Consider the following 12,949-nt stretch of genomic DNA (forward strand, 5'->3'; position numbering starts at 1 on the left):
GTTCAAACTGTAAACAACTTTTCAGTCTAACTTCTGTTTCTGTTTCTCCCTTCTGATACAGTATCTGAACTGAAGAAAAGCTACGCTGGCACTTTATAACACAGACACCTTATTCAGCATTCGTTTTATAACTAAATAAATATTAGGCCTATTATGTGGTTATCTTTCCTAATGTATTTACTTTTTTGCAGTGAGAGGAGGTGCAGCTTTCTCCGGGAGACGAGACGCTTCAGCCCCGCTCTGGCAGCCGAACCTGGGGCGAGCCCATTCCCTCTTCCCCTCGCCCAACCCGCTCTCCTTCTCCCACTTGGTTTGCTTGTCTGTCTTAGTTTGCTTGTTGTCTTCGAACTGAACTCCTGACCACCGTTTAGCCAGGCTATTTATAGTTTAAATATAAAGTGGGAGTGGGAATGTTACATTTTTTTTTTTGTAAAAAATATAGTGTTGATTACATGGTGATTTATGCATGGTTAATTAACGGAAAGTTACATTTTTGCTTCACTATATGTGCATTATAGAGAGGGAGTTATTTTATTTAGTATTTTAGTCAGATGTGTGTTATGTTTCCCGCGGCGCCCCCCTCCCCCGTTTATAACGCTCTTCAGTTATAACGCTCATATTGTGTCCCCTGAGAGCGGCGTTATAGAGGGGGAGCACTGTATATATATTCATATACAGTGCCTTGCGAAAGTATTCGGCCCCCTTGAACTTTGCGACCTTTTGCCACATTTCAGGCTTCAAACATAAAGATATGAAACTGTAATTTTTTGTGAAGAATCAGCAACAAGTGGGACACAATCATGAAGTGGAACGAAATTTATTGGATATTTCAAACTTTTTTAACAAATAAAAAACTGAAAAATTGGGTGTGCAAAATTATTCAGCCCCCTTAAGTTAATACTTTGTAGCGCCACCTTTTGCTGCGATTACAGCTGTAAGTCGCTTGGGGTATGTCTCTATCAGTTTTGCACATCGAGAGACTGAAATTTTTGCCCATTCCTCCTTGCAAAACAGCTCGAGCTCAGTGAGGTTGGATGGAGAGCATTTATGAACAGCAGTTTTCAGTTCTTTCCACAGATTCTCGATTGGATTCAGGTCTGGACTTTGACTTGGCCATTCTAACACCTGGATATGTTTATTTGTGAACCATTCCATTGTAGATTTTGCTTTATGTTTTGGATCATTGTCTTGTTGGAAGACAAATCTCCGTCCCAGTCTCAGGTCTTTTGCAGACTCCATCAGGTTTTCTTCCAGAATGGTCCTGTATTTGGCTCCATCCATCTTCCCATCAATTTTAACCATCTTCCCTGTCCCTGCTGAAGAAAAGCAGGCCCAAACCATGATGCTGCCACCACCATGTTTGACAGTGGGGATGGTGTGTTTAGGGTTGTGTTGCTTTTACGCCAAACATAACGTTTTGCATTGTTGCCAAAAAGTTCGATTTTGGTTTCATCTGACCAGAGCACCTTCTTCCACATGTTTGGTGTGTCTCCCAGGTGGCTTGTGGCAAACTGTAAACAACACTTTTTATGGATATCTTTAAGAAATGGCTTTCTTCTTGCCACTCTTCCATAAAGGCCAGATTTGTGCAGTATACGACTGATTGTTGTCCTATGGACAGAGTCTCCCACCTCAGCTGTAGATCTCTGCAGTTCATCCAGAGTGATCATGGGCCTCTTGGCTGCATCTCTGATCAGTCTTCTCCTTGTATGAGCTGAAAGTTTAGAGGGACGGCCAGGTCTTGGTAGATTTGCAGTGGTCTGATACTCCTTCCATTTCAATATTATCGCTTGCACAGTGCTCCTTGGGATGTTTAAAGCTTGGGAAATCTTTTTGTATCCAAATCCGGCTTTAAACTTCTCCACAACAGTATCTCGGACCTGCCTGGTGTGTTCCTTGTTCTTCATGATGCTCTCTGCGCTTTAAACGGACCTCTGAGACTATCACAGTGCAGGTGCATTTATACGGAGACTTGATTACACACAGGTGGATTCTATTTATCATCATTAGTCATTTAGGTCAACATTGGATCATTCAGAGATCCTCACTGAACTTCTGGAGAGAGTTTGCTGCACTGAAAGTAAAGGGGCTGAATAATTTTGCACGCCCAATTTTTCAGTTTTTTATTTGTTAAAAAAGTTTGAAATATCCAATAAATTTCGTTCCACTTCATGATTGTGTCCCACTTGTTGTTGATTCTTCACAAAAAATTACAGTTTCATATCTTTATGTTTGAAGCCTGAAATGTGGCAAAAGGTCGCAAAGTTCAAGGGGGCCGAATACTTTCGCAAGGCACTGTATAGGTTCAGACATGTCTAATATATCTGAATACATAATGTGTAATCTAGGTTGTGTAACCAGGCCATTCTAAGGCAGGAGAAAGACTGGAAACAGCAAAAGTTTAGAGTAAAAAATAAATAAGTATTAATTAAAAAGCAAATGCATAGAAAATCAAAATAACTCTGCACATCTTAAAAACAGTTTGGGTGAATTTAACACATCAGTTTCACTCAAGGCAATACCTAAACCTCTTTATTGTGTTATAAAAAGATTATATTATCAACATGTAACAAATGCAGGTGTTTTACAGCTCAGTGCTCTTCAACAGCAGAGATGACAACCTCAGTAGCAAGTTACACTAGCAAAAATAAACATCCAGTACATAGATGTAGTGATGCAGTTAACTTAAGAAACAAAACCATTTTGTTCACATAATACGTCTATATTGAGAATGTTACTTATACTAATGTGTTTGTATTTTAATAAACAACAGTAATGGGAGAATGTATAGGAAGTGATTTATCTGCCTTTGCTTCACATCTGTAATGTGCTGAATTAACATGTCTAATGAGAAGTTAACGTTTCATATAAAATGGGTCCAGGCCTCCATCCTAGTACAATAAATAAAAGGTCAGAGATTCAATTACCTTAAAAAAATGTTTTAGGAAAAAGTGTTTTTGGAAAATACTGTAGTTAAAATCGGTTAAAAACTCAACTAGCGTATCTCTCCGATACTCAAGTATTTGGGCTAGCTAGCTCCTAGTTCAGTCAGGGGACACATTTTACTTTGCATATCTTTGATCTGTGATTATGTATTTATTTATTTTTAGAAAGTTTTTGCTCTCTTCATAAAATATCAAATTAAATGTAGTGCTTGGTTATGTAAAACAAAACAAAACAAAACAAAAAAAACACTGTGTCTTTTATATATATATATATATTTTATCATTTGACATTTTAAATGATCTCAAAGATTAACAGAAGAGTGGAATACCACAGCAGAGTGGCCCAGAACTGGGGCATGTGTACATTTAAGTTTCGGGCACTTAAGTGTTAAATAGGCATACTTTCTGTATAAAATATACTGTAATAATTGTGCTCTACAGGTAGCGTTGGTAATGAGGCCAAGTGCAGCTCAGTAGTCCTGTCATTCCTCAAAGATCAGCATTTTCCCATGCTTCTGCATAACTAATGTGCTGCAGATTAATTGAGTGTTTAGACCATCTCACAGCCCAGATTAGTCCAAGCATTTGCTATCCCCTGCGCTTCATATGGAAATGTCATTCAATGGCACGATTTTCATAGAGACAAAGTGTTTTTGATATGTCGAGGAATGAAAATCTCACAAGAAAGAAATCAATCTGGCCAAAAGAACCTTGGAATATTGATCTGTCTGCATTATGTATTACTAATTTTCCCAAGCCTAATGGAATTTTTAGAGTTTTCCTGGATGTAAAAAAATATTGAGTCCTGTTATTGTAACATTGTTATTGTAAGATCAAGAGATTATAGCTATTCAAGTCCCTTGACTTAACTTCAGCATTGGCTTCATGGAACAAAGAAAGAAAACACAAAAACATTTACTGCATATTTTTTTCAATAAGTAAAAATGTTTAATTCTACTTAAAAAAAAAACAAACAAAAAATGTACTGAATAAACATCCAACTTGGGTAGCTTTCCAGAAAAGTTGTTGTTTTTTTTTCTAGTGCAAATATGTCTGTGCATGTCAAAGGTTAGGACAACAGTAATTTTAAGTTTGTATAATATACTGTTAAAATACTTTCCCATACATGCTAAAGGGAAATATTAGGACAATATTTCAGTTTAGTTTATATACAAAAACATTCAAAACTAGGCTATATCAAGTGCACTTCAACTCAAAATTCAAGTGCAATAACAAAAAGATACCACTTCAATACTGATATTACACCATCATAAACTGAGTGATAGTCCATAGAAACAGCTCAATAAATCAAATCATCTAAATGCATGGCTGAAATCGTGGTGCACACAGGAAGGCTTCACCTTCCTTGAACATTGGACCACATTCTACAACAAGGACTATCTATACAGTCGGGGCAGACTGCACTTCAACAAAAAGGGAACCAATCTACTCGGAGAAAGGATCCTTGGAGGTTCAGAAGCATTTAAACTAGAAAGGAAGGGGGGAGAAAACAAAAAAACAGAAGGGAGACCACTTTAAAACAAGGGCAACAACTCAGGTAAGACAGCCATTAAATGTATTTATCTAAATGCTAGAAGTCTCAGAATCAAAATGTTAGAACTTGAAGCTACTGCACTAACAAGTAACTACGATGTGATAGGTGTTACAGAAACTTAATCCGAGAGTGATGGAGACGAATATAATATTAGTTGGTATATACTGTATAGGAAAGACAGACAGGACAGAAGAGGCGGAGGGGTAGCGATATACATCAAAAATAGTCTTGTAGCCCAGGTGTTAAATCTGGAAGAAAAAACAACACAGAATCAATATGGGTCAGAATAATGGACAAAATTCAAATGGCATAATAATAGGGGCATGCTATAGAGCGCCAAATTCAGACACTGAGCAAAATAATCTGTTATACAATGACATTTGAAATGCGTGTAGCAAAGGAGACGCCATATTAATGGGGGATTTCAACTTCCCCCATATAAAATGGGAAAACCCGGTGGGGAGCACGACAGATGAAATTGAAATGGTGGAAATGACAAATGACTGCTTCCTAATGCAATTTGTCAAGACACCGACTAGAAGGGAGGGATGCCTTGATTTAGTCTTTTCAAATAATGAAAATAGAATAACTAAAACAGAGGTCAGAGAACCATTGGCAAACTCAAACCACAACATGGGTCTCATTTGAAGTGCTTCTTAAAACCCAAATAGTAATGACTAAAGCTAAGGTTTACAATTTTAGAAAGGCAAACTATATAATAAAATAGAGAAAACATCCACAGAAAAAGGATGGCTGTTTTTTAAAAATGTAGTACTAGAGGCGCAAAACAATTTCATCCCAAAAGTAGACAAATCTAAATCTAAATCAAAATTGCCAAAATTGTCAAAATTGTTCAATAGATCAATTAAAAAAAAATATTCTGAGAAAAAAGGCACTTTACAGAGCATTTAAAAAGGACCAAGAACCAAGTACACAGAAAGAGTACTTGGAATTGCAAACGCAAGTCAAAAAGGAAGTTAGAAAGACCAAGAGAGAGATAGAAATGAGCATTGCTAAGGGGACTAAAACCAATTCCAAAAAGTTTTTTCCAATATTATAACAGCAAGAGAACATTCAAAGAGGCGGTAAAATGTTTAAGAGATACAAATAGCAAAATCATAGATGAAGAGAAAAAAATAGCAAATATATTAATGATTACTTTTCACAAGTTTTTACAAAGGCGGATACGGACAATATGCCCCACATGTCGACCTGTTCCTTTTAAATAACTTTAGCATAACAGAGGCAGAAGTGTTAAAGGGACTAGGAGCTCTTAAAATAAACAAATCCCCTGGACCGGATGAGATCCTCCCAATAGTACTCAAAGAAATGAAAGAAGTTATTTACAAACTGCTAACCAAGATCATGCAACAGTCTCTTGACACAGGGGTTGTACTGACAGACTGGAGAACTGCAAACCTAACACCGATCCACAAATAGGGAGACATAAACCGAACCAGGTAACTACAGACCAATAAGCCTGACTTCTATTATATGTAAACTTATGGAAACTATAATAAGATCCAAAATTTAAAATTACCTATATGGTAACAGTATCCTGGGAGACAGTCAGCATGGTTTTAGTTAAGGGAGATCGTGTCTAACTAACCTGCTTGATTTTCTTGAGGATGCAACATCGACAATGGATAATTGGTTTATTTAGATTTCCAGAAAGCTTTTGACAAGGTTCCGCATAAAAGATTAATTCTCAAACTGAACGCAGTAGGGATTCAAGGAAATACATGCACATGGATTAGGGAGTGGTTAACATGTAGACAACAGAAAGTACTGATTAGAGGAGAAACCTCAAAATGGAGCGACGTAACCAGTGGAGTACTACAGGGATCAGTATTAGGTCCTCTGCTATTCCTAATTCCTAACATTAATGATTTTAGATTCTGATATAGTAAGCAAACCTAAATAAATTTGCAGATGACACAAAAATAGGAAGAGTTGCAAACACCGATGCAGCAGCAAAGGTCATTCAAAATGATCTTGACAGCATTCAGAACTGGGCAGACACAAGGTAAATGACATTTAATAGAGAAAAGTGTAAGGTACTGCACCCAGGCAATAAAAATGTGCATTATAAATATCATATGGGAGATAGTGAAATTGAAGAAGGGATCTATGAAAAAGACCTAGGAGTTTATGTTGACTCAGAAATGTCTTCATCTAGACAATGTGGGGAAGCAATAAAAAACGCCAACAAGATGCTCGGTTATAGTGTGAAAATACAATGCATTAGTAAGACTTCATCTAGAATATTGTGTTCAGTTCTGGTCACCTCGCTACAAAAAGGATATTGCTGCTCTAGAAAGAGTGCAATGAAGAGCGACCAGAATTATCCCGGGTTTAAAAGGCATGTCATATGCAGGCTAAAATAATTGAATCTATTCAGTTTTGAACAAAGAAGACTACGCCGCCATCTGACTCAAGCATTCAAAATTCTAAAAGGTATTGACAATGTCGTACCAAGGGACGTTTTCGACTTGAAAAAAGAAACAAGGACCAGGGGTCACAAATGGAGATTAGATAAAGGGGCATTCAGAACAGAAAATGAGGCACTTTTTTACACTGAGAATTGTGAGGGTCTGGAACCAACTCCCCAGTAATGTTGTTGAAGCTCACACCCTGGGATCCTTCAAGAACCTGCTTGATGAGATTCTGGGATCAATAAGCTACTAACAACCAAACGAGCAAGATGGGCCAAATGGCCTCCTCTCGTTTATAAACGTTCTTATGTTTTTAATGGCTAAGGACACATTCATTAGAACAGTTGAGGCTAGGCTTGACTAAAAATCCTTGACTAATTGACCTAAAGTTATGATAGATAGATAGATAGATAGATAGATAGATAGATATACACACAGTGCCTTGCATAAGTATTCACCCCCCTTGGACTCTTCCACATTTTGTAGTGTTACAACCTGGAATTAAAATGGATTTAATTGGGATTTTTACCATTTGATTTACACAACATACTTAACACTTTGAAGGTGCAAAATATTTTTTTTATTGTGACACAAAAGTTAATTAAACAAAAAAAAAAGACATTTGTTGGTTGCATAAGTATTCACCCCCCTGAGTCAATACTTGGTAGAAGCACCTTTGGCAGCAATTACAGCTGTGTGTCTTTTTGGGTAAGTCTCTACCAGCTTTTCACATCTGGATCCTGCAATTTTTGCCCATTCTTCTTGGCAAAATTGCTCAAGCTCTGTCAAGTTGGATGGGGACCGTTGGTGAATAGCAATTTTCAAGTCTTGCCACAGATTCTCAATCGGATTGAGGTCTGGGCTTTGATTGGGCCATTCTAAGACATTCAGGTTCTTGGTTTTAAACCACTCCAGTGTAGCTTTGGCTGTGTGTTTAGGGTCATTGTCCTGCTGGAAAGTGAACCTGCACCCCAGTCCCAGGTCTCTTGCTGACTGAAACAGGTTTTCCTCTAGAATTTCCCGGTATTTGGCTTCATCCATCTTGTCCTCAATCCTGACCAGTGTTCCAGTCCCTGCTGATGAAAAGCATGGTGTTCTCAGGGTGATGAGCAGTGTTGGCTTTGCGCCACACATAGCGTTTTGCGCTAAGGCCAAAAAGTTCAATTTTGGTCTCATCAGACCAGAGAACCTTTTTCCACATGTTTGCTGTGTCTCTGTCACAAAGACGGCCAGAGTGGGTGGCGTCAGACCAGAAGCAGGAAGGAATACAAACACAGAGGCTTGGATTTTGGTTAGGCTGAGCGCGTGATCGCGCTCAGCATTTAATAAACAGACAGAAAATAAAAGGTTTGAAACAACAAAAACACAGGACACGGCACTTGTAGCCAAAATAAAAAGACAGACAAAACGGACTAACACTAAACAAACGGTGCACGGAGAGACAAACAAACACGGTGAGAACAAACACTTTACGTTTACTTTTAATGATTTTAACTATCCTCTCTCTCTCACCCGTTCTCCTCTTCCGAACACCTAACCCCCAGTGAGTGAAAACATGCAGCTTTTATGCAGTTGTACCGAGATTCGATTGCTAGTCAATCATTCAATTGGAATCTCGGTACAACTGCACGTGAATTAATTAAAGTGCAATTCCCCGTGCTCACATACTATTACTTTTTACTTGCACGTGATGTGATGTGCCATCCCCGTGCCTAACTACAAATATACAATTTTTAAATATACGTGAAACACAGACCCGTTTATATCCCGTGTACCAATCTATACACCAACATTAACATACGCACGCATACATACACAAAACACACAAATGCACACAGGGGCGGGGCACTTTGCCACATATACCCCCCCTTGTGCGCAGCACACATGGCCTCAACGGCCACCTCCCCCCTTAAAAACCCAGCAGTCCAGGACAAAGTCTCGGGCTGGGAAGGGAGGCTTCAGTGGGCCCTTGGCTGGCAATGCTGTCAGCCCCCTGCCGGTAGTGGCACGGCTGACAGCCTGTTGGTCCCGTCCTGCAGCGAAAAAGCTGCGGGGGCAGGTGGTCCCCCGACCTCCCCCTTCTTCGTAGCCAGCAGCTCCCTCCTGTGGGGCTCCGGCCACAAGAACTCCTGCAGCGAAACTGCTGCTGGGGAAAGTGGTCTCCAGACCTCCTCCCCCTTCTTCGTGGCCGGCAGCTCCCCTTTCTGGGGCTCCGGCCACCGTACTCCCTGCGGAGGTACGGGCAGCAGAGGCAGCTCCTGCTCCTCTGCTCCGGGCGGTGGCGGAGGCAGAGGCAGCTCCAGCTCCTCTGCTCCTGGAGGTGGTGGAGGCAGAGGCAGCTCCTGCTCCTCTTCTCCTGGAGGTGGTGGAGGCAGAGGCAGCTCCTGCTCCTCTGCTCCTGGAAGTGGTGGAGGCAGAGGCAGCTCCTGCTCCTCTGCTCCTGGCGGTGGTGGAGGCAGAGGCAGCACCTGCTCCTCTGCTCCTGGAAGTGGTGGAGGCAGAGGCAGCTCCTGCTCCTCTGCTCCTGGCGGTGGTGGAGGCAGTGGCAGCTCCTGCTCCTCTGCTCCTGGTGGTGGTGGAGGCAGAGGCAGCTCCTGCTCCTCTGCTCCTAGTGGAGGAAGCGGTGGAGGTGGCGGAGGCAGAGGCAGCTCCTCTGCTCCTGGCGGCGCTGGCTCCCTCCGCTGTGGCGGCTGGGCTGGTGCGCGCCGTGCTGCCTTCAGCAGCATGAATAGAGGCTGCTGGGGGACACCAGCCTCCTGCCCCTCTCCCCCCCAAAAATTTCCAGGGGGTTGGGCCTGTAACCCCTCCCCTTCCGGCTCTTGGGGCTGAACCAGCAGGCATTTTCCCTCTGCTGGTGGCTTGGGTCCCAGAGCTGTGGAAGCACCGACTTGCCTCCCTTTGGGCTGTGGACGCACCGACTCCTCCCTTTTGGGCTGTGGACGCACCGACTCCTCCCTTTTGGGCTGTGGACGCACCGACTCCTCCCTTTTGGGCTGTGGACGCACCGACTCCCCCCTCTTGGGCTGTGGACGTTCGGGCTCCCCCCACTCAGGCGTAGGACGTTCGGGCTCCTCCCACTCAGGCGTAGGACGTTCGGGCTCCTCCCACTCAGGCGTAGGACGTTCGGGCTCCTCCCACTCAGGCGTAGGACGTTCGGGCTCCTCCCACTCAGGCGTAGGACGTTCGGGCTCCTCCCACTCAGGCGTAGGACGTTCGGGCTCCTTCCGCTTGGGCACTGGCGAGCTGGCATAGGGGCATCCTGACCAGTCATGTCCCCCTTCCTCACATCGCCCGCACCAGCTCGGTGGCACCTCGGAGCAGTCCCTCCAGCGGTGATCCACCTCTCCGCACCAGGTGCACCAGGGGAACAGGTTCTCTGGCTCCTCTGGCCGCTGTTGCAGTTGTGGTTGGGGCGGTGGGAGCAGCAGTCTACCTCCCCCTGCTGGTGGTGGAGACTGAGGCGACCCCTGCTCCTCCCTCTCCTGATGGACAGGGCAGTGGGCCACGAAGTGCTCACCTCCGCAGATGGGGCATCGTTGGGGTAGCTGTCCGAGGGGGTACCAGGGGCAGTTGGTGCGGGAATGCCCAGGCTCAGCACAGCAGTAACACCCGGGCTGCTGTTCCTCCTCCTCCTCACCTTGGAAGGGGCAGATCGCCACCGTGTGTCCTTGGACCCCACAGGCCATGCACCAGCCTTGGTCCTCAAGGCCCCCGAGGAGGTCCTCCAGGTCCCGGCAGCCGTCTCTCCAGCCTTCCATTTTCCCCTCGGGGTGCACCAACCAGTCCCATATTTCTCGGGACGGTGGGGAACCCGGTGGCAGTGGGGTGGCTACTGCTGGTTGGGGTGACCGCTGCTTCTGCTGCTTCCTGCAGCTCTTTCTCCCCATCCCTCTTCTTGCTCTTGCTCTTTTTTTTTTTTTTTTTTTTTTGTAATCCAGACCCCTCCTGGTCTGACGCTTGGAGGCGCGGCTATCCCACGAAGACACCACGTGTCACAAAGACGGCCAGAGTGGGTGGCGTCAGACCAGAAGCAGGAAGGAATACAAACACAGAGGCTTGGATTTTGGTTAGGCTGAGCGCGTGATCGCGCTCAGCATTTAATAAACAGACAGAAAATAAAAGGTTTGAAACAACAAAAACACAGGACACGGCACTTGTAGCCAAAATAAAAAGACAGACAAAACGGACTAACACTAAACAAACGGTGCACGGAGAGACAAACAAACACGGTGAGAACAAACACTTTACGTTTACTTTTAATGATTTTAACTATCCTCTCTCTCTCACCCGTTCTCCTCTTCCGAACACCTAACCCCCAGTGAGTGAAAACATGCAGCTTTTATGCAGTTGTACCGAGATTCGATTGCTAGTCAATCATTCAATTGGAATCTCGGTACAACTGCACGTGAATTAATTAAAGTGCAATTCCCCGTGCTCACATACTATTACTTTTTACTTGCACGTGATGTGATGTGCCATCCCCGTGCCTAACTACAAATATACAATTTTTAAATATACGTGAAACACAGACCCGTTTATATCCCGTGTACCAATCTATACACCAACATTAACATACGCACGCATACATACACAAAACACACAAATGCACACAGGGGCGGGGCACTTTGCCACAGTCTCCCACATGCCTTTTGGCAAAATCCAAACAGGATTTGATATGGGTTTTTTTCAGCAATGGCTTTCTTTTCGCCACACTTCCATAAAGCCCAGCTTTGTGGAGCGTCCGGGTTATAGTTGTGCCTTGGACGGTTTCTCCCATCTCAGCTGTGGATCTCTCCAGCTCCTTCAGAGTTACCATTGGCCTCTTGGTTGCTTCTCTGACTAATGCCCTCCTTACCTGGTCAATGAGTTTTGGTGGACGGCCTTCTCTAGGCAGAGTCGCGGTTGTGCCATATTCTTGGCATTTTTTTAATAATGGATTTAACGGTGCTCCGGTTCAAAGTTTAGGATATTTTTTTATAACCCAACCCTAATTGGTGATTCTCCAGAACTTTATCCCGGACTTGTTTTGATAGCTCCTTGGTCTTCATGATGCTGTTTGTTTAGATATGCTCTCTAACAAACTCTGGGGCCTTCCAGAAACAGGTGTATTTAATCTGAGATCATGTGACACTTTAATTGCACACAGGTGGACTCCATTCAACTAATTATGTGACTTCTGAAGGCAATTGGTTGCACTAGAGCTTATTTAGGGGTGTCACAGCAAAGGGGGTGAATACTTATGCAATCAAGACTTTTCAGTTTTTTATTTGTAAATAATTTTGAAAAATATGTAGTTTTTTTCCCCCACTTCGACATTATGGACTATTTTGTGTAGATCAGTGACAAAAAATCCTAATTAAATTCATTTTAATTCCAGGTTGTAACACTACAAAATGTGGAAAAGTCCAAGGGGGGTGAATACTTATGCAAGGCACTGTATGTATGTATGTGTGTGTGTATATATATATATATATATATATATATATATATATATATATATATATATATATATACACACACACACACACATAGTACTGTGCAAAAGTTTTAGGCAGGTGTGAAAAAATGCTGTAAAGTAAGAATGCTTTCAAAAATAGACATGTTAATAGATTATATTTATCAATTAACTAAATGCAAAGTGAGTGAACAGAAGAAAAATCTAAATCAAATCCTTATTTGGTGTGACCACCCTTTGCCTTCAAAACAGCATCAATTCTTCTAGGTACACTTGCACAGTCAGGGATTTTGTAGGCATATAGTCAGGTGTCTGATTAAACAATTATACCAAACAGGCGCTAATGATCATCAATTCAATATGTAGGTTGAAACACAATCATTAACTGAAACAGAAACAGCTGTGTAGGAGGAATAAAACTGGGTGAGGAACAGCCAAACTCAGCTAACAAGGTGAGGTTGCTGAAGACAGTTTACTGTCAAAAGTCATACACCAGGCAAGACTGAGCACAGCAACAAGACACAAGGTAGTTATACTGCATCAGCAAGGTCTCTCCCAG

General features: G+C 42.7%; 1 pseudogene; it reads right to left on the reverse strand.

Annotated features, from left to right (window-relative positions):
* The window catches only part of LOC117400006 (probable phospholipid-transporting ATPase IIB), a 151,784-nt pseudogene that overhangs the window by 118,933 nt on the left and 19,902 nt on the right, over positions 1-12,949 (reverse strand).

This window comes from Acipenser ruthenus, chromosome 4 (assembly GCF_902713425.1).
Source record: "Acipenser ruthenus chromosome 4, fAciRut3.2 maternal haplotype, whole genome shotgun sequence".
Lineage (NCBI taxonomy): Eukaryota > Metazoa > Chordata > Actinopteri > Acipenseriformes > Acipenseridae > Acipenser > Acipenser ruthenus.